The 23,702-nt window shown below is 41.0% G+C and overlaps 1 protein-coding gene across 1 annotated transcript in view; it reads left to right on the top strand.

Annotated features, from left to right (window-relative positions):
- The window catches only part of palld (palladin, cytoskeletal associated protein), a 251,122-nt gene that overhangs the window by 50,403 nt on the left and 177,017 nt on the right, over positions 1-23,702 (top strand).

Genomic DNA, 23,702 nt, shown 5'->3' with positions numbered 1-23,702 from the left:
TTATTTATTTTAACTTGTGTGCTTTAACCATTTGTACATTGTTACAACACTGTATATATATAATATGACATTTGTCATGTCTTTATTGTTTTGAAACTTCTGTATGTGTAATGTTTACTGTTAATTTTTATTGTTTATTTCACTTTTGTATATTATCTACCTCACTTGCTTTGGCAATGTTAACACATGTTTKCCATGCCAATAAAGCCCCTTGAATTGAATTGAATTGAATTGAGAAAGGGGACAGACAAGGAGAGAGAAGAGTTGCAGAGAGGTAGGCAGTGTGGCAGTACAGAGGCACGGTTCTCCCTATAGGCTAAACAACTATAGCATCTGTAGAATATCTAACTCAGTCTCTCAGTGACTCCACCTTCAGGACACATCACCTTCCTGTCATTCAGCAGGTTTCTGGTAGAAGGCTGCAGGGCCCAGGGTGCTGAGTCAGGAATAGCCCTTCTGTTATGAGGAAACCTCCATTTAAAATGCCTTTATAGGGAACATGATAACTGATCCTCCTAACACACACACACACACACACATCCTTCTAGCCCCAGAGGCTTACCATATTTATAGGCCGCCCCTTTGGTACATGACGACCTGCGGTTTTGTAATTGTCACGCATTTTTCTACTGCTCTGGTGGTTACTCACCCCTCCATCACCCCTCCATCACCCCCTCTCAACCCCTGAATATATCCTCCATCACCCCCTCTCAACCCCTGAATATATCCTCCTTTCCCCTCTCTGTTTGATATGGAAGAAAGTGCATGTTTATGTTTTGTGCATTCCATTGTTTAGTGTGCATCTAGGCGCACAGTATTTGGGAGGTCTGTGTGTGGGTGTGTGTGTGTGTTCACTAGCTCTCCTAAACAAGTCCCCTTCTGTGGGAGGGAAGCAATGCTTAAATACTGCAGTGCTGTCTCTGATGTTCCCACATATGATGCCTACTTCAAAAGAAAGGTAAAAGTAAACTCGAGACTTCATTAAACATATTATGCTCAAAGAGCACATTTCTTCTTACGTGTCAAAGAGGCAAGGTGTTCCCATAAGCAAGCAGGGGTCAGGCTTTCTACATCATTTGTAGACGACATGTAGCCTTGTCATAATACTGTTGAAGTGTGAGATCTAACTCATATTGGAAATTACCGTATGAGAGGCAGCAGTGAGCACATTCAGTTCTGGTCTAAATAATGACATTGTGCTGTCATGACAATGATTGAATGAGCCTTTCTGATGAAGACACTACAGCAACACAGTGATAATGATACGGTGCTTTCAGCTCACCGTTGGACTATCCATCTGCCCAAACGAGGAGCACTTAATAACACCAGGCTTTTCAGCCAATGAGACAGCATTGGTATGGGTTGTGGAGTGGTCGTTGCCTGACCTGTCTGTTTCCTCATAGAGGATACCAGGGCTTTAATGGCCCAGTGGAGATTAAACCATGTCATTAATCACATGACACTCGAAAGACCGACGCATGCACGCTCACGCGTCAGTCTTGGCAATAGCTCTCTCATCCCGTCCTTGTCTCCCTCCAGTCTACATACTGTACATCCACGATCCATTTCCCATTCTCTCCATGTGTCCCCATCTCTCTTTCTCCATCTTCTAAGTCTGTCATCCTGTGTGTTGTAGACATCATACCGTGTTCATATCATCCTGTGGGTTAACATCACGCCATGGTCATATCATCCTGTTGTTGTAGAACATCTGCCATGTGCATTATCATCCTTTGTTGTAGACATCACGCCATGGTGTCATTATCATCCTGTGTGTTGTAGACATCACTGCCATGTGTTCATTATCATCCGTGGTGTTTAGACATCACTCCATGTGTCATTATCAATCCTATGTGTTGTAGGACATCAGTGCCATGTTCATATCATCCTGTGTGTTGTAGACATCTATGCCATGTGTCATTATCATCCTGTGTGTTGTAGCACATCACACCATTGTCGATATCTCCTGTTGTTGTAGACATCATGCATGTTCATTATCATCCTGTGTGTTGTACAACCTCGCCATGACTGTCATTATCATCCTGTGTGTGTAACATCATGCCATGTGTCATTATCATCCTGTGTGTTTGTGACCATCATGCCATGTGTCATTACATCCTGTGGTTGTAGACATCATGCCATGTGTCATGTATGTGCTGTTTCTCTCTCCCTGCAGGTGGATAAAGTATGTGGTCTGTCTGGTAAGGATCCCACACCAGCGTCCACCCTGACTCCATCCCAGAGGTCACGACCCTCATGGTGACATCATCAACCCCCTCCCTCTGTCGTCCCCTCCATTCCCCCACAGGAACACGCTGATGGGAAACCTGGCCCACCTGAGGAGGTAAGGTTGGACAAACACACTTGGAAAAAACTATCTTTTTAGATAAGCAAAACGTGAAATCAGAAGTCAGATTCCAATTTTTCTGCTTAATTTATCTTACATTATCCTTGCGTTAGCCTTACATTAGCCTTAGAGTGGTGAGCCTTGGGAGTTGGCGGAGCTTGCACTTTTGGACTATTGTATTGGATCCATTCTACTGTACACGCTCAATCAAGCACATCTAATGTATTTGAAAGGAATAAGATACGTATTTGATCCAGTCTGGTGACAGCTGACCATCACATGACCATCACATGACCATCACAAATAAACGTAAATGAACATTATGTGACAGGGATAATCATTGGTCATACCAAGAGAATATGCTTTCATAATCTTGGCTGTGTGTCAAAGGACACCCTATTCCCATTATTGTACATACAGTATAGTGTTCCTGTCTACACACACACACACACACACACACACACACACACACACACACACACACACACACACACACACACACCACACACACACACACACACACACACACACACACACACACACACACACACCTTTGTTTTTGTGAAATGTCCAGACTTTTTGGGAAGTAAAACATACACACACACTCATACAGACATACAGTGTGTGACACACTCCTCTCACACAGCCTAGATGGGATGTTGTGTTTGGCAGTGTCTGATTCCCCCTCCGCCTCGTCCTCTGAGGCACCCTGTGCCCACTGCCCACAGGAGCTGGCAGGGCAATGCCCACAGGGATGGGGGAAGATTAATACGGACGGACCGCTTCCTGTTTACCCAGACTATCATAGCCSCAGCTCAGATCAGCTGCCCACTTCAGTTCTATCATCACATAGGCACACAGAGTCACACAGTCCCACAGTCACATATAAGGCATGCAGACATGCACACCAAGTCGAACACACACACCCGCGTCTGCCCCTCCGACCTTGGACCATAGACCCAGATCCATGAATCACTGTGCTGGTGCCAGTTTAGCTGCCACTCCTGCTTTGGCACTGCCACCTTGCTCGATGCCAACAGTACCCAGCCCTCTGCCAGCCTACCCAAAGTCCAGTGTGCAGCAGCCACATCACATACATGGCAGTTTACACTGGGGCAGAGGCACAAGGCCAGTAGACACTGAATGGAATATGATAGAGTAGAATAACAAGGGAAATTTACATTTACATAATTCATTTTGTGTTTCCAGTAAGATGTAATACATGTGTTTGTCCAATGGGATAGTTACTTCTGATGGGAATGAAATTAAATGTTTTTTATTGTTCCCAGACAATATTTTGAGAAAAACACATGAGAAAGGAGTGAGCACACATATACAATTGTATTGTTTTCTCAGATGTGCATTTCGTTTCTCACTTGTATGACTTCAACGATTGTTTTAACACTGTGTCATGGGTTGATTGTGTTGATGACAAACTGCTGTGTGTCCCACCCTGGGGTGTGTGTGGGGTGTGGGACGGGTGTGTGTGGGGGACGGGGCTCACTCTGACCTATGTATGTGCATGACTGACCCGTGACCCATCAACTGACTATTTCTTAGTGCTGAGCGATTAACTGAAATATCTGTGATTTTTGGGGGTTCTAAACATCTAATTGACTGATGTCAGTTCAATTATGTGAATTCTATCTAAAAAAAAAATCTTCTTCGTGAGATCAATGCGCACGCTGCACAGTTTCTCCAGAGATAAATCAGATGAATCCCCAACTGTACGATGTAGTAGGTAGTTGTAGTTTCCAACAGGCCAGAAAACGTGGTAATTAACTACAATGACCATAATCCTACTCGTCTGGTCTGTTTTTTGAATGCCTGCTATGTTAGATTAGTGTGGGGCAGACATGGAGGGAGAGAAGTGACAGAAGAATGTGCTATTGAGAGGGATAGAGCAGTTGCTTCATGAAGTATCTCTACCTGAAAATACATGACGATTCATAGTTGGTATTCAGCAGTCATAAAAGTATGTCTTATTTACTTTGAAGAACTACTAAAATAGTGACTTTATCAGACAGTATAGGTAGCAGCTCTGTAGAGATGAGATGGTGACTTGGAATGAAATAATAAAGTCATCAAATAAACAAATGTAATGTACACAACAACTGAAATATATATATTTTTATTATTTAACAAGGCAAGTCAGTTAAGAATAAATTCTTATTTACAATGACGGCCTACCCCGACCAAACCCGGACGAGGCTGGGCCAATTGTGCACTGGCTTATGGGACTCCCAATCACGGCCGGTTGTGATGCAGCCTAGAATCAAACCAGGGTCTGTAGTGACGCCTCTAGCACTGAGATGCAGTACCTTAGACTGCTGCGCCACCCCGGAGCAGCGGTCTAAGTAAAGTAATGTGAATAAATGATGGTTAATAAGGGATAAGCAGTAATGGGCAGTCACTAACATCATGGGACTTTTATAATGGTTTTATTCTGTTGTTACAGCATTCAACCRACACAACGCAGTGCATTTAATGTTTAAAAAAATGATCGAACCAAAACCGAAGCACAAATTGCTCAACACGACTATTTCTTCCTCTCCCTCCCTCCCTCCACTCCTTGTTTTGTTTTGTCCCCCTTTTGTTCCTCCCCTTGTCTTCTCTCCCTCCCTCCCCTCCTTGTTTTGTTTTGTCCCCCTTTTGTTCCTCCCCTTGTCTTCTCTCCCTCCCTCCCCTCCTTGTTTTGTTTTGTCCCCCTTTTGTTCCCCCTGTTTCTTTCCCCTCCCTCCCCTCCTGTTTGTTTGTCCCCCTTTTTTCCTCCCTTGTTTTTCTCTCTCCTCCCTCCCTCCTTGTTTGTGTTTTGTCCCCCTTTTGATTCTTCCCTTGTTTTCTCTCCCTGCCCTCCCTGCCTCTTGTTTTTTGTCCCCTTTGTTTCCTCCCTGTTTTCTCTCCTCCCTCGCCCCTCCTTGTTTTGTTTGTCCCCCTTGTTCCTTGTTTTCTGCCCTCCCTTTTGTTTTTCCCTGTTCTCCTTCTCTCCCTCCCCTCCTTGTTTTGTTTTGTCGCTCCTTTTGTTCCTCCCCTGTTTTCTTCTCCCTGCATCCCTCCTGCTGCGTTCATCTTCCATCCTCAGTTCATTCACCCTGAAACACTCGCAGAATGATAAACCTAGAAGTCTGAAAAAGATTCTAGGTAAGGCATGACGGACCCACCAGCAGAATGAAGTACTCTGTCCTCTATCTTCTCAGTCTCACATAATGCTGTCTATTCTACTCTATCTTCTATTATCTATCTATCTATGTGAAAGATCGAGAGATGATCAGATAGACTAGACGAGCAAATAGATCGCGAAGAGAGTAGAAGGAGATGAGCGAGAGTAAGATCGAGAGAAGAGATGAGCTAAGAAGAGATCATAAGAATCGAGGTAGAAGAGATGCAGATCGATATCAGATCGAGAGATAGATCACGAGCATTTAGAAAAAAGAGATCGATTAGAAAACATAGAGCAAGTGAATAGAGACATGCATAAGATAGACTTAGAAACATAGAGACCAGATTAAAGAAATAGAGATATAAGATAGAAACACATGATAAGAAATAGAAAACATGATTAGTCAGATTAGTAAAAACATAGTCATATATGAGATACGATAATCATCAGATTAGTAAGTCATAGAAAAATCCATAATATAGATCGTAATACAAAATCAGAGAGGAGAAGATATCTTATGATTAACACAGAGAAATAGATGATAGAAACAGAGGATTACTAGATAGAAACAGAAGAGTTAGAAAAACAAGAGAATAGAACTACGTAGAATAAATTTAGAAACCAGATATGGTTAAAACAGAGAACAGTAGCTTGTATAACAAACACTGTCATATATTCATATTAATATAAATCATTGTAGGTCTCTTATGGTTTATGAAACTCTGTCTGTGAATGTTACTTTATAAAGTGATATGTTTCAGTGTCAACTTTCTTGTTAATCTAATCTTATATCTTTTAATCCTCACTAGTGCTTGCATATATGTCAACACATGTTTACCCTCATGCCATATATCTAAAAATAGCCCCTTCTGAGATACTTGTGAAAAATCAATTGTAATATGAATTTTCTAAGTTATGAAAACAGCGCGATAGTATGCTTATGAAATAACCAAATAATAGCTCAATGAACCTAGAGATTGATAGGTATGACAATAACAGAAAATCTAAGTGGTTAGTAACAAAACATATTACAACAGATGTATCAATATGAACAAACATAAGAGCTGAGAGATTCCAAGAAAACATAGACTAGAGATAGAAAACATATCAATATAAGTGGTAGACACAGAGGTAAGATAGAGATAAAATACCAGAATAGGCATGGGAAACATGTGTAACATTCACAAAGCAAGTGGTAGATAATTACAAAAAGTGAAATAACAATAAAAAATTAAACAGTAAACATCTACACATACAGAAGTTTCAAAAACAATAAGACCCATAACAAATGTCATATATATATATAGCGGTATTGTAACAATGTACAAATGAAACAGACCGATAGATTTAAGTACGACAAACAGCACATATAGAGTAAAAGGAAAATCAGAGACGACGAATATAAGATATGAAACAATAAAGCATGTTCGTACATCAATACCGAAGAGATATTACAATAGAAACTGACACTAGAAAACAGTGAGCAGACCTATATATGTATAGATACAGCATGATCCAGAGATGCATCCTTTAGGATCTAGATAAAAGACATAGAGTTCAGAAACTGAGATAGAAATTAGTAAGGATAGAACCAGAGAGATTAGTAAACACATCACATTAGTTTAGAAAATCCTCTCATGACATCTTACGGTACGTTCTCAGATAAACCATGACAGAAGACTATGCTTTCAGATCCATTCTATAGAGTTAGAACTCAGAACAAAGATAGAAACTCAGAAGTTAGAATCAAAACAGGATGATCAAAGATATTACAAAAACAGACTTCAAATTAGAACTGAGGATAAAATTAGGAGATAGAAAGACAGAGAGATAGAGCGACAGAGAGATTATATAAACATATTAGTTAAAAAACAGAGAATAATTAAAACAGAAGAGTTAAAAAACAGAAACTACCAAGAGAAACATAGAACAAAAGATAAGATAGAAACAAAGTAAAACAGGAAATGAAACCATAGATATAGAAGAGCAGAAGAATGGTAGACAAAATAGTGGAAAACAGAAGAATTAGGACCAAAAAAATAAAACGAGATAAGAAATTACGACACAAAAATAAGATAAAACAGAGATAAGAATAAGATAAAACATAAAGACAGAACACAAGATAGGATTAGAATAAGAAACAGAGATTAAATAGATGAAACATAAATAGACCAATGAATAAATCAAACAAAACCCAATATTACGACTTTGATAAACTTGCCCATATCCACGAGAAAAGCAAAGAAATCCACCCATGAGGGTCCTCACAGCAGCATTTGTGAACCTTTGCCACCAAGAACAGCAACCAGTGAAGAAAACAAACACATGGAAAATAACATCCACTTATTAGCTTATGATTTAACGGCTTTAGACACAGTATTATTACAGAACTAAACGATGAAACGAGATAAAACTAAATAAGAACAAATTAACAGTAAACTATATCATTATCACATACGAAGTTTCGTAAGAATAACTACAATTAAGAACTTTTGAAAATTACACTTCGTATTAAATTGTTTACTTATATGTATGGTAATATTCACTGTATATCTACCTCACTTCTTTGGCAATGTTAAACATTCCATGCCAATAAATAGCCCCTGAATTGATAGTGAAATTGAAATATAGAAACCAAGAATGTAGACTTAGACACGAGAATAGAGTTAGAGAACAGAGTAGAATGTAGATTAGGAAACATAGAATACAGAAGATTGAGAAAAACGAGAGATAAAGATAGAAAACAGTAGTAAACAAGATGATAAGTATTAGACAAATAGTTAAGGACATGTTAGAAACAACGAAGAGAAGAACCAAAAAAATAGTGAGATAAGATGAACCAGAAGATAGATTAGAACAGAGAAATAGAAAAAGAGATAGAGTTTAGACACAGAGAGATAGAATAGATAACCAGAGAGAATTAGAAACAAGAGAATTATAAGAAACAGAGAGAAGAGAATAGATAACAGGAATAGGTTAGAACAAGAGAGAAAACCATAATATAAAAAGGAAAGAGAGAGAAACAAGATAAAATAGAGATTAGATAACAGAGAGAATCATAGGAACAAAGGATAGTAGGAGATGATCCAAAGAGAGTAGAATACATACTAATAGTATAATTAAAGAAGAGAGATTGATTTCAGAATTACCAACTAGATAGATTAAACAAGAGTAGGAATTGCACAGACGAGCAGAAGTTAGAACACTAGAGTTGATCATGATTAAAAACAGAGAATAAGATTAATAAGAATGAGCGAGCATTAACATAAAATACCAAAAGCGAAGACACAGAAAGATAAGCATATGTAGAATAGCAAACGATAAGTATAAAACAAGAGGTAGAAACAGATGGAAGAAACCTAAATATAAAACAGATAGGAAGAGACACACAGAACAGAGAATGGTTAGAACAGAGAAATAGAAGAAAACAGAAAGATTAGAATACCAACACTTTAGGAAGTCGTAAAACAAAAACAAAAAAAAAATAAATATATATAAATATATTAATAAAAAAATCAAAATAATGGGAAGACACTAACTGTCTTAGACAATATCTGAACAAGAGAAAGGTCAACTCAAAAACAAAAATACAGGGAAATTATCAAGGGAAAAAATGTTGAACAGAAAATTTGTTCTATTATGCACACAGAGAAGATTATACTAGAAACATGAGAATAATAACAGAGTATTAAAATACAAGGAATGATAGTAGAAACAGATATAAAACATAGATCTATTAGAAACAAGAATAAAATAGAATACAGAAATTAGGATATAAACATATAAGATAAATATAATGACAAAGAAAAACAGAATATAGTAAAAACGAGAATATAGTGAGACACAGAAAAATATGTAGAAACGAAGATAAGAAACCATTAATGAGTTATAAACAGAGATCTTCTCTAATGAGTAGAAAACAGAAGATAGTATAGTTAGACACCAGAGAGGTGACACAGAGAGATAAAGTAGACACAAGAGTAGAAAACATATAACACATAAATAGAAACCAAAGATATGAGATAGAAGAACATAGGAATTATCAACAGTTAGACACAGAATGTAGGTTTTGTAGAGCAACAGGAAGATAAGGTAGACACAGAAAAGTAAACAGAGAGAACAAGAATAAATTAACCAGAGCAGAGATAGGGTAGAAACAGAGAAGATAATAAAAACATGTAGAAGAAGTTACCATAACAGTAGATATAGAATAAAAACCAGAAAATAGCTAGACAGAGAAGATAAAAACATCACATAGAGATAGAGAATACAGAGAGATAGATTAACAACCACACGCAGATACGAATAGAAACCTTTATAGAGAGTTTAGAAAAACAGATGGTAGTAGAATAGAAACAGAGAATATATTAGAAACCAGAGAATAAGTTAAACAAAGGTCAGAACAAAGATGAAAACCGAAAATAAGAAGTAACAAAAAATAGGATAAAAGAGAAGAGAAACATTGAGAGGAAAAAGAAAGTAACAAAAGACATAGCCTGTCTTCTCTTGAGGCCATGTCTGCCTACGGCGGCCTCTCATAGCAAGGCTATGCTTCACTAAGTCTTACATAGTCAAAGCGTATTAATAACAAACGAAGAAGATGGAGGTCAGACAAAACAAAAGGTGAACGGTATACAGGAATATAACTGCTTAAGAGACTTGTATATGAGATCAGAAAACAGAAGAGATAGTGTGCAGTCTCTTGACATGTATTAGGACTATAGATAGAGGCATCAATACTAGTTTGCTCATGTTTATTAATACAGTAAATCATTTCCCAATAGATTAAGCAAGTAATTATTCTGATTATGTATTGTTCAACTCTATATGACTTGCGTTTCGCTCTAATCAGTACCATGTAGATTTCACCTAGGGAAACTCTGGACAGAACGGCACCAAATTGATAGTGTGTGCAGTGTCTGAAACAAAGCTTCTCCTGGAGCACATATGCAATATCTCAGTGCGGTACTACTTACTCAACGGGTCATCGCTTGTACGGTGATGGCTTGGTTAATAGCACAAGTTATGGCAAATCGCGACTATCACGTATTTATAGGTCGCGTTGTATAAGAACTGTACACGACTCTATTTCTAGTGCCGATTTATTTCCAGAAAAGAAAATAATTAGTGAGCCGTAATTCTCCTTTAAATGCTACAACCACCTAAAGGAAAAGCGATCCCAAACCCTCCAAACAAAGCCATCCAACCTAAAGAGAGAACCGCGACCTCGGGGCCTAATCTGCCTCTGCATCATATATTTAGGAAGTAAGTTCTAGCGTGACCCGGAGATATTTTTGCAGAATTCTGCATATGCAGAGTCTCAATTTGGTGTTTTGTCCATTTTGTGTGAAATCTTGGTTGTGTGAGCGGACCCCAATAGAGTAACCTCATCTAACTGTTTCGATCTCTCCGTTCTACCTCTCTGATGCTCTCACTAAATCTATCTGCTTCTAACTTAATCAATCTCTGTTCTTCTATCTCTAAGCTCTGTTTCAACTCTATTCTAACTGTTCTCACAATCTCTCTGTTTCTATCTCTCTGTTCTTGACGTAATCTCTCTGGATAATATCTTAAACAATACAAATATGCTCTGCTTTTCATACACTCTCCATCATGTAACGAAATATATCAAATCTCTCTGCAGGTCAACTCTCGAGATTCTAAAATCATCATCTGAAAGAAACCCGTTTCTAGAATAATGCCCGTCTCGTGTTCTCTAGTCACTCTACCAGTAGTAGTGACACCCAACTATATCTCAGTCGTGCCTAATTACTAACCTATATCCCTGTTTTCGTATCTCTATATCTTCTGTTTCTAACTCCTATACTAACCACTCCCTGTTTCGTATCTTACATTCTCGTTAGCCCCCTATAATTCAAAAGAACTTATAATCTATCTTTCATCTATGGGATTTATCCTGATGAGTATATCATGAGTTTGTCTTATCCTCTTCTGGAAGTGAGACATAAACTACCGCTATCTCTCTGATTGCTGCACTGTAGTCGTCCGAAATATCTGCTGTATTATCTAACTCTATCTAAACGCTGAGCTATTTATATCTCCCTCCTGCGTTTCTACACTCTCTAATGGAAAACCGTGAACGTACCTACTAACTCAATCTGTTCCTTTCTACCTCCTACTGCCTTTTCACCCTCTTCTGTGTCTAACTCTATCCCATCTGTGTGTCTACCTTTCTGTGTCAATATATCTCTCTGTTTTCAATACTCTAGAATCCATCTCGTGTATTGTTCTAACAAGACTAAAGTACTAACCTGTCCTAATTATCTCTCGTTTACTTAGCCCCTCTCGTGTCCCTACACTTCTATCTCCTCATGTTTCATCCCAACCTCTCTGCTAGTCTAAATACCAATCTCTCTGATATATTCAATATTCTTCAAATGATACATAATGTTAATCTAAATAACTCTATCCAACTTTTCTATCTCTCTGTTTCTTACCCTAACCTGTCGTCTTAACTATATCTTCTCTGTTGTCTAAACTAATATCTCTAACTGTTTTCTATCTCATATATCTCTGTTCTAACTCTTCTACTGTTTCTATCAGTCTTTTCTATCTCTCTGTTTCTAACTCTATCTCCTGTTCTATCTCTATCTCTCTGTTCTTATATCTATGTTTCTATATCCTTTTCTAACTATATCTCCTCTGAAATAACTCTATCTCTCGTGTTTCTATCTCTCTGGTTCTATCTCTATCTCTCTGTCAACTTCTATCTCTCTGTTCAATTTCAATATCAATTCAATCAAGGGCTTTAATTGGCATGAAAACATGTGTTTAACATGGCCAAAAGCAATGAGGCTAGATAATACACAAAAATACCAAAATACACAAAATAAATTCCTTAAGTTTGGGTCTCTATCTCTCTGTTTCTATCTCTCGTTTCTAACTATCTCTCTGTTTCTATCTCTATCTCTCGGTTTCTATATCTCTTGTTTCTACTCTCTTTTCTACCTCTCCTTTCTAACTCATCTCTTTGTTTCTATCTCATCTCTCGTGTCTAACTTTGTTTTAACTCACTCTGTTTCTAACTATTCTCTGTTTTCAACTCTATCTCTCTGTGTCTACTCTATCTCTCTGTTTTTTCTACCTCTCTGTTTCTAACTCTATCTCTCTGTTCATCTCTACTCTCTGTTCTATATCATTTTCTATCTCTCTGTGTCTAACTCTATCTCTCTTTTCTATCTCTCTGTTTCTAACTCTATCTCTCCTGTTTCTATCTCTATCCTCACGTATTTCTATATCTATGTTCTATCTCTCTGTTTCTAAACCTATCTCTCTGTTTCATATCATCTATCTCTCTTGTTTTCTATAAATCTTGTTCTATCTCTCTGTTTCTAACCATCTCTCTGTGTCTAACTCATCTCCTGGTTCTATCTCTCTGTTCTAACTCTATCTCTCTGTTCTCTATCTCTATTCTCACTATTCTATATCTATGTTCTATCTCTCTGTTTCTAACTCAATCTCTCTGTTTTCTATCTCTATCTCTCTGTTTCTAACAATCTCTCTATTCTCTATGTTTCTGACTCTAATCTCTCTACTCTGTTCTAACCATCTATCTCTCTTGTGTCTAAACTCTATCTCTGTTGCTATCATTCAATATCAACATAATCAATCTCAAGGGGCTTTATTGGCATGAGATAACATGTGTTAACAATATGCCTAAAAGCAAAGTGGAAGGTGTAAGATATTATACAAAGTTGAAATAAACAATACAAAAGTGAACAGTACAAGCTATCACATACAGAAGTTTCAAAACAATAAAGACATTACACAAAGTTATATACTATATATACAGTGTATGTAACATATGTAACAAATAGGTTAAGGCACACAAGATTAATAAAAAAATAGCATAATATGGGTTGTTAGACATATGTGTTGTCTTCACGGTTGCCCTTCTTGTGCACAGTCACAATATTGCTTGCTGTATGGCCACACTGTGGAAATTCTCCAGTAGATATGGGAGTTATCAAAATTGATTTGTTTGTTTGATTCTATCATCTATCGCTGTTCTATCTCTATTTTCTACTCTATCTCTCATCTCTTTTCTATCTCATCTAATTCTGTTTCTATCTGCCTCTGTAATTCCATATCTCTATGTTTCTAACTCATATCTCTCTATCCTCTGTTTCATCTGCATCTCTCTATGTCTATACTCTGTCGTATCTCTTTCTAATCTCATATTTCTATCTCTATCCTCCTGTGTTCTAATTCTATCTCATCTGGTTTTCTAAACTCTTAATCTCTCTGTAGTCTAAAACTCATACTCTCGTCGTTTCATATATCTACATGTTTCTATCTCTCCGTTCTCTACCTCTCTGTTTCTAACTCTATCTCTTTGTTTCTAATCCTCCATCTCTCTGTGTCATAACTCGTTTTTAACTCCTCGTTTCTAACTCTATCTCTCTTTTATAACTCGTATATCTATGATTTCTAACTCTAATCTCTGTTTCTATCTCTCTGTTTCTATCTCTATATTTCTAATCTCAGGTTTAACTCATATCGCTCTGTCTTCTAACTCATATCTCTCTGTTTTCTATCTCTGTTTCAATCTGAATCTCTTCTGATCTAACATCAGATTAATCTATCTCTCTGTTTCTAATCATCTCTCGGTTTGTAAAACTATATCTCTCGTTTTAACATTATCTCTCTTGTTTCTATCTCTATATTTTCTATCTCAGTTTCTAACTCTATCTCTTTCTATCTAGTTCTCTCTGTTTTATAAATCTCTGTTTCTATCTATATCTCTCTGTTTTCTAATCTCTGTGTTCTATCTCTTATCTCTCTGTTCTAACCTATCTAGTTCTATCTCTATCTCTCTGTTTTCAACTCTACTATCTCTGTTTCTATTTACTATCGCTCTGTTTTCATATCTGTTTCTATTCTCTATCTCTCTGTTCTAAACTATATTCTCTACTGTTTTTCTATCTCTATCTATGTTCTGTCTCTAGCTCTATGTTTTCTATCTGCTGTCTCTATGTTTCTAACCCAATCTCTGTTTTAACTCTATCTCTCTGTTTCTATCTCTTATCTCTCGTATTCTAACTTCTACTCTCTGTTTCTAACTCTCAACAATTCAATTCAATTTTTCAATTAAGGGCTTTATTGGCATGTGGAAACATGTGTTAAACATTGCCAAAGCAAGGTGAGGTAGATATTATACAAAAGTGAAATAAACAATTACAAATTAACAGTAAAACATTACACATACAGGAAGTTTCAAAACAATTAAAGACATTACAAATGTTTATATTATATATATACAGTGTTGTAACAACTCTGTTCTCTCTGTTTCTAAACCCTATCTCTGTTTTTCTAACTCTATCTCTCTGTTTCTATCTCTGTTTTTAACTCTCTCTGTTTCTATCTATAACACTCTGTTCTATCTCTTATTTCTCTGTTTTTCTAATTCTATCTCTCTGTTTTTTTAACCTTATCTCTATGTTTTCTATCTCTATCTTATGTTTGTCTATTCCTATCTTGTTTTTCTATCTCTATCTTCATGTTTTCTATCTCTATCTATGTTTCTATCTCTATCTCTATGTTTCTATCTCTGTCTCTATGTTTCTAACTCTATCTCTCTGTTCTCTATTCTATTCTCATGTTTTCTATCTCTTTTTCTAACTCTCTCTCTCTCTCTCTCTCTCGCTCTCTCTCTCTCTCTCTCTCTCTCTCTCTCTCTCTCTCTCTCTCTCTCTCTCTCTCTCTCTCTCGCTCTCTTGCTCTCTCTCTCTCTCTCTCTCACTCTTTCACTCTCTCTCCTCTCTCTCTCACTCTATGACAGCTGATGTTATCATCAGAATTGGATCAGGCTATGATATCTCTCAACGAATGTGTGTGTGTTTCTGTGTTTGTGTGTCTGTCAGTCTGGCGAGTGTCATGTGATTAATAATATGATTTAACCCCTCGTAAGTCCCTCGTCATTTGCCAACCTGCGACCCACCCCTAACGGGGGGCTCTGATGATGTCATCATGACAGCCAAGACTGATGGGGTCCTATCTCAACATATGACCTCACATGACCCCTGTTATTAGAGTTGGGTGGCAGAACATGTGCCAGATCAGAATGATCCTAATGTTTGGCCAGGATGTCACTAAACACTACAGCATCTTTATTGTTATCAGTGATGTGTTTACATGTGCTCTGTGTGTCTGTCTCTATGTGTCTGTATGGATATAATTCATATCGTTCCCTGTGGGTTATGCACCTGTCATTTTATTAGTGAATGAGTAGCATGACTACATATCATATGATCTGTTTAGTTTCTATATTTAGAACCCAGTCAAAGTGTTTCACTGTTCTTATATGGAGTCCGGCTGACAGATATACAGATGTACTGTTGGCAGTGTAGTTGTAGGTTAGCCTTAGCTGTTACACTATGGTGTGTTGAATATCAACAGCTTCTATTTTTCTTTTAACATACAGTTTATCTGTCTGGGGCCTACCTCTCACCTCTCTTTCCCCCCTCTCTCTCGCCTTTCTCTCCATCTCTCTCCATTCTGTCGCCCTCTGTCCTTTCTGTTCTCTCCATCCTCTCTGTCCTCTCCATCCTCTCTCTCTAGGGAGTTTCTGAGCTGCGTCCAGCGATACAAGTTGTTCTTCGCGGTGTTGCCGGAGATGCTGTGTGAAGGAGAGACGGTGGTGGAGGACTTTACCTGCTGGAGCGGAGACGACGTGGTGGAGAGGTAAGACTGGAGAAGAAGGAGAGAAGGGATGGAAGGGATGGGGGGAGATGAGGGAGAGAAGGGAGTGGGGGAATGGGGTTGGATGTGGGAAGACGAAGGGAGGGGAACTGATGGGGGACTGGAGGAGAGAAGGGAGTGGAAGGGATTGGGGGATGGGGACGAGAAGGGAGTGAAGGGGGGGGAATGAGGAGAGAAGGGAGTGGAAGGATGGTGGATGTGGGAGAGGGGGAGTGGAAGGGATGGGGGAGAGAAGGGAGTGAGGGATGGGGGACAGAGAAGGGAGTGGAAGTCGATGGGGGATGAGGGAAGAGAAGGGGTGAAAGGGATGGTGATGTGGGAGAGAAGGGCAGGGGAAGTGATGGGGGGATGAGGGCAGAGAAGGATGAAGGGATGGGATGAGGGAGAGAAGGAGTGGAAGGGATGGGGAGAGGAAGAGAAGGAGTGGAAGGATGGGGATGGGAAGAAGTAGAAGGAAGGGATGAGGGAGAGAAGGAGTGGAAAGGATGGGGGATGAGGGAGAGAAGGGAGTGGGAAAGGGATGGGGATGAGGGAGAGAAGGGAGTGGAAGGATGGGGGATGAGGGAGAAGAAGGGAGGTGGAGGGATGGGGGAGAGGGAGAGTAAGGGAGTGGAAGGGATGGGGGAATGCGGGGAGAGAAGGGGGTGGAAGGGATGGGTGGAGAAGAGAAGGGATGTGGGAGCGGGATGGGAATGAGGGAGAGAAGGAGTGGAAGGATGGGGATGAGGGGAGAGAAGGGATGGAAGGGATGGGGGAATGAGGGAGAGAAAGGAGTGTGGAAGGATGGGGGATGAGGGAGAGAAGGGAGTGGAAGGGATGGGGGATGGCGGAGAGAAGGGTGGAAGGGATGGGGATGAGGCGAGAGAAGAGTGGAAGGGATGGGATGAGGAGAGAAGGGAGTGGAAGGGATGGGGAATGAGGGAGAGAAGGGAGTGAAGGAGGGGGATGAGGGAGGAGAAGGGAGTGGAAGGGATGGGTGGAGAGGAGAGAAGGGAGTGAGAGGGATGGGGGGAATGCGGGAGAGAAGGGAGTGGAAGGGATGGGTGGATGTGGGAGAGAAGGGAGGGGAAGTGGATGGGGGATAGGGAGGAGAAGGATGGAAGGGGATGGGGGAATGAGGGAGAGAAGGGAGTGGAAGGGATGGGGGGATGAGGGAAGAGAAGGGAGTGGAAGGGATGGGGAAATGAGGGAGAGAAGGAGTGGAAGGGATGGGATGTGGGAGAGAAGGAGGAGAGGGCGGTGGGGAATGAAGGGAGTGGAGGGATGAGGGAGATAGGGAGAAGGGATGAAGGGAGTGAGGGGGATGAGGGAGAGAAGAAGTGGAAGGGATGAGGAAGAGAAGGAGATGGAAGGGATGAGGGAGAGAAGGGAGTGGAGAGGGAATGGGGGAATGAGGGAGAGAAGGGAGTGGAAGGGATGAGGGGGATGAGGTAGAGAGAGAGGAAGTGGAAAAGAGATGACCACTCACAGTTTTGCTGGGTTTCTACCCCATGGCTTTAGAAGCTGATATTCTCTATCCTACTTATCTACTAGGTCTACTAGGTCAACTAGGGGAGAGAGTGAGTGTGTGTGTGAGAGTGAGAGAGAGAGTGTGTGTGTTGGTGTAATAAGCCTGTGTGTGGTTTTATGAAGCTGTTGTTAATAAGCGAGGCAATGCGGAAGTCATAAGAACCTTCGTTCCCCGTTGGATGAAGGATAGCACTGGCTTGTTTTTTGAACGCCCCCCCCACCCCCCTCTCTCTTTTATTTATGAGTTGTTTGTTTGGTGCTGATTTGGGGGCGTGGCTCTGGATCCTCCTCACTGTATGTGGCTGTGTGGGATCCACTCATCACCTAGTCATAATGTGTGTGTGTGTGTGTGTGTGTGTGTTCAGGCACCACAGAGTTTAGGCAGGTCACAGAGTAATTCTAATCTGTAACTTATTCCCTCTCTGGAAAGGCTTCATAAGCGCTTCTGGAACGTTCTCTTCCCTCAGCAATTATGACAACACTGGGGTCTGCGGGGCCCCTGCCTGGCTCCAGTTACCATAGCTACCCCACATCTAGGCAGGACACGGTTTATTTTGACTGTTAGACGAGTGAAGAAAGAAATAAAAGATGGAGAGAAAGAGTCAATGTTAAAGTAATTGTAAGTAATTGTTTGTCAGATATTCTGGCCATCGTTCATCCCCCTGGATTATGCTATATGTTACATTGAGGTTTACATGTGTATTATACTGTACATGTCAGACACATGACAAGACGCCTATGACCAGTGACCTCATTTCTTTCCAGCACTGAGCAAATTTCAGGTCTGCTGAACGCAAAGGTTAACATTGTGAAAATGATGTGCAACTTGAAGTGTGTGTTTACTGTGAACACTGAGGCAGTATCAGACAGTGGTAAAGTAGGCTACCGTGGCTATTTGATCATAATGTATGGCTACCAGAGTGGCCTACCATCAAAACATTAGAGAAAATGTATCTCATAAAATGTTAACATGGAAATAGCTGTTCTATCATTCAGCCTACAGTAGCAGCCAATGTGTGGTGTTCAATGTAGGTGTAACGGATTTCCTCTTCGTCTGAGGAGGAGTAGCAAGGATCGGACCAATGTGCAGCGTGGTAAGTGTCCATAATGAGATATTTAATAAKTCAACAGAACACTGAACAAAATAACAAAAGTACAAACAAACAACCGAAACAGTCCCGTATGGTGCAAACACTAACACAGGAAACAACCACCCACAAAACACAATAGAAAACAGGCTACCTAAATATGGCTCCCAATCAGAGACAACGACTGACACCTGCCTCTGATTGAGAACCATACTAGGTCAAACACATAGAAATCTAACAACAGAACAAAACATAGAAAAACAACATAGAATGCCCACCCCAACTCACGCCCTGACCAACTAAAATAAAGACCTAAAAAAGGAACTAAGGTCAGAACGTGACAGTAGGCCTATATTCCATGAGAGTTTGGGAAAAAAACATGCACGGCTTGACATTAACCGGTTTATCCACTTGTCCTTCAGACAAGATGGTGACTGAAAATGTGTTGTTTGATGCAAGAAACCACTTCACAAAATAAAATGCATTATTATTCCCATACCATTATTACAGAGAATCAGACCAATTGTGCTCCCCTCTGCCTATTGGTGATGTTGTCACGCCATGACCTTAGTTTTCTSTATTTTCTGTATTKWTTTGGTCAGGTCAGGGTGTGACGAGGGTGGGTATGTGTGTTTTTGTCTTGTCTAGGGTTTTTGTTTATCTATGGGGATTTTGTATGTCTAGGTAATGTAGGTTTATGGTGGCCTGAATTGGTTCCCAATCAGAGGCAGCTGTTTATCGTTGTCTTTGATTGGGGATCCTATTTAGGTTGCCTTTTTCCATTTAGGTTTTGTGGGTAGTTGTCTGTGTAGTTGCATGTCAGCACTCTGTTATTATAGCTTCACGTTCGTTTTGTTAGTTTGTTTAAGTGTTTTTCGTTTTATTAAAGAAGAATGTATTCACATCACGCTGCGCCTTGGTCTCCTCACTACGACGATTGTGACAGATGTAGCTTCTTCAACCTGTTTTAAAATACAATACAAAAAAAACTATTTACCCGACTCGCTTTTCAAAGATGTCTAGAAATGTACATGTTTTGTGCTCTTGTAAGAAGCAACCACTCCCCCGCTGCTGACTACAAATGATCTATAACTGGGCTAATAACTCATTAACTAGAAAAGGATATGAACAAATGTGCACAAGTGGCTACATGCAGCTCTCACTTTGATCTCAAAACAAGCGCATCTACTTAGGACCGTTCATGCTGTAAACACAGTCCAGTTCAATGTTAATGGCACAAATCCATATATGGCAATGGTCTATTTGCATATAGGCCTACTACAGCTCTGATTGGTTATACCATACCAGTCTGTGTAGAGTATGGGCTGAGTCGTGCGTCATTGCGTCAAAGCAATAGAATTGTACTCCGATGCGTTCTGCCTACAACAAAATATCTTGCATTGTTAGTTTTGCATTCTAAGTCTTGCAGAGTTCATTTTGTTTCGGTATGTTGCATTGAAAGTGGCTAATATTGCGTTGATTCGATCACAATTCCCACAGTAAAGGGAAACGTTGATAGTGTTAACTAATGAGGTCCTAACTGGCCCACTGGGAGTAGAGGGCACAGTGCCTCTGATGGAGGGACAATCTTCTCTCTTTCTCCTTGACTCTGCCACTGACAGGAGAGAGAGAGAGAGAGAGAGAGAGAGAGAGAGAGAGAGAGAGAGAGAGAGAGAGAGAAGAGAGAGAGAGAGAGAGAGAGAGAGAGAGAGACCTAGTTTGCTTTATGCACTTAAAATAACATTGAATCTTAGCGAGACCAACATTTCTCATGTCAAGCATTCTGAACACAGCATTTCTCTCTCTCTGTGAGAGCACCCTGGTTTTATCTATTAACTAATGAGAGAGAAAGGAGGGTAGAAGAGGAGAGAGAGAGGGGTAGAGGAGAGAAGAGAGGGGTAAAGGAGAAGAAGAGAGGGTAGGAGGAGAAGAGAGAGGGGTAGAAGAGGAGAAGAGTAGGTAGAGAGGAGGAGAAGAAAGGGTTAGAAGGAGAAGAAGAGAGGGGTAGAGGAGAGAGAGAGGGTAAAGAGGAGGAGAAGAGATGGTAGAGAGGAGAGGAAGAGAGGGGAGGAAGAGAGAGGAGAGGGGTAGAGAGAGAAGAAGAGAGGGGTAGGAGAGGAGAGAGAGGGGTAGAAGAAGGAGAGAGAGGTAGAGAGGAGGAGAAGAGAGGGTTAGAGGGAGGAAGAGATGGGTAGAGAGGGAAAGAAGAGAGGGAGAGGAGGAGGAGAGAGAGGGTAGGAGGAGGAAGAGAGGGTAGAGAGGAGAAAGAGAGGTAGAGAGGAGAAGAGAGAGGGTAGAGAGAGGAGGAAGGGGGAGAGGAGGAGAGAGAGGGGTAGAGTGGAGAGAAGGAGGTAGAGAGGAGAAGAAGAGAGGTAGGAGGGAGAGAAGAGAGAGGGTAGAGAGAGGAGAGTCCAGCGGCACTCTTCAGTAGCGGTGTGTGTGTGTGTGTGTGTGTGTGTGCGTGTGTTGTGGTGTGTGTGTGTGGTTGTGTGTGTGTGTGTTGCGTGTGGTGTGTGTGTGTGTGTGTGTGTGTGTGTGCGTGTGCGTGTGCTGTGCGTGTGCGTGTGTGTGTGCGTGTGTGTGAGAAAGAAGTCTTTGTTGATTACAGACTTATCCGTTGGTTCAGTGAGCCACTATATTTATTGTGAAATGAAGAGTGCACTGTTATCCAACCACTGCACAGTCAGGAACCTCTCATATGGACTTAAGTGTGTGTGTGTGGTGTGGTGTGGTGTTGGTGTGTGTTGTGTGTGTGGTGTGTGTGTTGTGTGTTGTTGTGTGTTGGTGTGTGTGTGGTGTGTGTGTGTGTGTGTTGTGTGTGTGTGTGTGTGTGTGTGTTGTATGTGTGTTTTTTGTGTGCGTGTTCTTGTGTGTGTATGGGCCATTTACAAGTGGTGTGTGTGTGTTTGTGTGTGTGAGAGAGAGGGGACAGGGCATGAAATGGGTTGCCCCGGGTGGCACTGTGCCCCCCTCGCTCCTGTGGCCCTGGTTGGGGTCTCTTATGGAGGTAGGTGTGGGCAGGGGGGCCTTGGCAGGATAAAGGCCCATTTGGGGAGAGAGGAGTGGGGCACAGCACAGCCGTGGGGACCCCCAAAGCCTGGAGGGTAGAAACAAAGACCCTCCTATGAGGTTGTATGGGAAAGGACTGGAGCCCTGAGGGCTGTAGTCACTGTAAACCTGTTAACCTGCACCCACTCTGCCTGGGAATGAGGAGAGGAGAGTAGAGTAGGAGGAGAGGAGAGGAGAGGAGGAGAGGAGGAGAGAGAGGGAGGGAGAGAGGAGGAGAGAGAAGGAGAGAGAAGAGAAGGAAAGGAGAGGAGAGGAGAGGAGAAGATAGATGAGAGGCGATGGTAGAGGAGAAGAGAGAAATAGAGGAGGGGAGAAGAGGAGACCATAGTTGAGAAAAGAGGAGAGGAGGGTGTTACATGTAGGAATGTTACGGTGTCCCAGTAGTATAATTCTTGGTATGTGGTGTTACAGTGAAAAGGAGAGGAAAACAGAGGCTCTGTGGGTATGCTGGACTGCGCTTCCCAGAAAGCAGCAGGAAAATAACACACACTGTCTCATATCACTCTATTTCCTCCATATGTTACGTAACAGCTGGACCACCTACTCATTCACATACAATATCTAAACAGCCCTGCACATACACACACACGCAGACATACACACCACTACTGTAAACACACGTGTGTGTGCACACAAACACACACACACAGCAGGAACACTTCAAAGCACATGAAAGGTATTGGCGATAGCCAAGCAGCCAAGTAGCCTAGAAGCCAAGTAGGTAAGAAGTCAAGTAGCCAAGAAACCAAGTAGCCAAGCGGTCAAAATGTTGATTGGATAGCTTGTTATGGGAAGATATTGGAGATTTGTACACCTACACTACATTGTCTCTGCACTACATGCATGTCTGGCATGTGCGTGTGTGTGCATGTGTGTGTACCTGCATGGGTGGTGTGTGTTTGTGTGTGTCGGAAACAGTATGGACAGCTAGAGGTGAGAGGTGTGATATCTCAGAGCTGATTCTTGAGCCATGCATTCCTCTATGGATGAGAACAATATAGGTCTGTAGTGCTCCTGAGTGCCTCACATGACAATCCGTTTGTTTATCGTTCTGACATCTGGAATCCATTGTGGGGAGAGGCAAGCAGGGGAGTGCTGCACTCTGTACTGGGCAAAGGCCTAAGCCCTATTCCTCTAATTCACTCTATCACTCTCTTGCTCCCTCTTGCTCCCTCTCTCTCTCCATCTCATTCTCTCTTTCTTTCTCTTTCTCTTTCTCTCTCTCCCTCCCTCTTTCTCTCTCTCTCTCTCTCTCTCTCTCTCTCTCTCTCTCTAGAGAGAGAGAGAAGAGAGAGAGAGGAGGAGGAGAAGAGAGAGAGAGAGAGAGAGAGAGAGAGAGAGCAGAGAAAGAGAGAAGAGAGAAAGGAGAGAAAGAGAGAAAGGAGGGAGAGAGAGAAAGACACAGAGAGAAAGAGAGAGAGAAAGGGGAGAGAGAGAAAGAGAGAGAGAAAGAGGAGAGAGAGAGAAAGAAGAGAGAGAAGAGAAAGAGAGAGAGAAGAGAGGGAAAGAGAGAGAGAGAGAAAGAGGGAGAGAAAGAGGAGAGAGAGAAGAGAGAGAGAGAGAGAGAAAGAGAAAGAGAGAGAAAGAGAGAAGAGAAATAGAGAGAGAGAGAAAGAGGGAGAGAGAGAGAAAGAGAAAGAGAAAGATGAGAGAGAAAGAGAGAGAGAGAGAGAGAAGGGAGAGAAAGAGAGAGAGAAGAGGAGAAGAGAGAAAGAGAGAGAGAGAGAGAAGAGAGAAATAGAGAGAGAGAAAGAGGGAGAGGAGAAAGAGAAAGAGAAAGAGAAAGAGAGAGGAGAGAGAGAGAGAG

Source organism: Salvelinus sp. IW2-2015, linkage group LG16, assembly GCF_002910315.2.
Source record: "Salvelinus sp. IW2-2015 linkage group LG16, ASM291031v2, whole genome shotgun sequence".
Taxonomy (NCBI): Eukaryota; Metazoa; Chordata; class Actinopteri; order Salmoniformes; family Salmonidae; genus Salvelinus; species Salvelinus sp. IW2-2015.
This window is presented reverse-complemented; position numbering and strand designations above follow the sequence as displayed.